A 2,070-nucleotide genomic window follows, 5' to 3' on the forward strand; every position below is an offset into this window, starting at 1 on the left:
CTGGGGCTTGGTTTTGGGATTAAGCCTTCCCCACCCTTTTTGATGTGGGGCGGTACAATCCAATCATGCCTCAGAGAAGTGACTTTGTATTAGAGACTTCCCTATTTTGTATATTGGATTAGAGGTTGTGAAGCTACAATATAAAATGGGGCAGAACAAGAGTTTGCGCTCTTGGTTCCTGAGATTATCATTAGAGGAGAGAGCAGAAAGAGGCCATGTGGTCAGGAGAAGCAGCCAAGATGGCAGAGTGCTGAGAGAGAAGCCAGTTAGTGCAGTTTGTGCAGGGAGAAGGAAGGAAATGGGGAACAGAGGTGAATAAGTCTGGTGAACTAGAAACCTTTGATTCTAGGAAACTCGGATAAGTCAGTAGCTTTGTGAGCACTGAATGTGAGTGGGTTTTGGAGCCCAGTGTGTGTTTTTTACTTGCCCGCCGGGTGCAAGCTAGAATTAAAGATGGTGGCCCACCAGTTCTTGGCTCCATTGTTTCTTTACCGACTGTCCGAATCCAATGCGAACCTGCGTGAGCCGGGCTGCTTTGATAGTGGCAGCCCTGGCCACTGGCTTTACACCAACAAACAGATAAAACAAAAGAAAATCAGTAAGAGTATAGAATATATAACAACTATCAAACAACTTAACCTAATGTTGGGCAGATAAAATATTATGCTCACTTTGTTAAAGATGACACAAGGAGGCCGTTGCCCAGGTGATATTAATGTGTGTTGGGGATCCTTGTAGCCTGGGGCTTGGTTTTGGGATTAAGCCTTTCCCACCCTTTTTGATGTAGGGTGGTACAATCCTATCATGCCTCAGAGAAGTGACTTTGTATTAGAGACTTCCCTATTATGTATATTGGATTAAGGGTTTGGATTTCTACACTATAAAATGGTGGCAGAAAGGGACTTGGCGCTTGGTTCCTGAGATTATCATTAGAAGAGAGATCAGAGGAGAGCAGAGAAAGGCCACGTGGAGGAGGCCAGGAGAAGCAGCCAAGATGGCGGAGTGCTGAGTGAGATGCCAGTTTGTGTAGAGTTTGTATCTGGGATAAGGAAGGAGATGGGGAACAGAGGTGAATAAGTCTGGTGAGCTAGAAACCTTTGATTCTAGGAAACTCAGATAAGTCAGTGGCTTTGTGAGCACTGAATGTGATTGGGTTTTGGAGCCCAGTGTGTATTTTTACTTGCCCGCCGGGTGCAAGCTAGGATTAAAGACTATGGCCCACCAGTTTGTGGCTCCATTGTTTCTTTGCCAACTGTCCGAATCCAATGCGAACCTGCATGGGCTGGGCTGCTGTGATAGTGGCCCTGGCCGTGGATACTGGCTTTACACCTAATTAACATTTATAGAGCATTAAATTCTACAAAGGAATACATATATTTTTCTTAAGTGCTCATATAACATTTAACAAGACAGACCATTGTTATGGGATGAATCTTACCCCCCTGCACTGTGTTGGTCTCATTCAATTAATGCTCATACTATAGGCTGCAAATGTATGTTCTTCACTCAGACTCACAGGCCTGAGAGATAGGCCAGCACTGTTTTTGTCTAATTAATAGAGGAAGGATATAAGACATGAAAAGGTTGCCTTTCAAAGGTATTATTTTTTATGTTCCAGGAACTTTTGGTTTGTAAACCACCTGGGGTAAGCATTATTTTCCCAATTATACAGCAAAGAAACCGAGGCTCAGAGAGGTTACCCAAGGGGTAGAGCTGGTCAACTGGAAGGGTCAGATTGAAACCCAGATCTCTCTTCAAGACCTCAAAGGGAAACGGAGACCCGAACTATGAGAGAAAAGCTGGCGCTGCCACAGATCTACCACCTCTCCTGGAGAAATGATCTCAGATGCCCTTAGAATTGTGGGAGGGGCATCCTCTTCCCCTGTCTCCCATCCCCCACTCTCACCCGCCATCGCAAACACTAGAGGCAGAGATGAAAGTGCTTTCTCCAAGGGCCCTTGTGGTTTCCCTCCCCAGGCAGCGCACCACCTGGGAGGACCTTTCAGCTACTTCTCATTATGTAAATGACTTCGCCTTCTTTGCCACAGGGGAAGGAGGGAGCCTGCGCGG

This window comes from Saccopteryx bilineata, chromosome 8 (assembly GCF_036850765.1).
Source record: "Saccopteryx bilineata isolate mSacBil1 chromosome 8, mSacBil1_pri_phased_curated, whole genome shotgun sequence".
NCBI lineage: Eukaryota > Metazoa > Chordata > Mammalia > Chiroptera > Emballonuridae > Saccopteryx > Saccopteryx bilineata.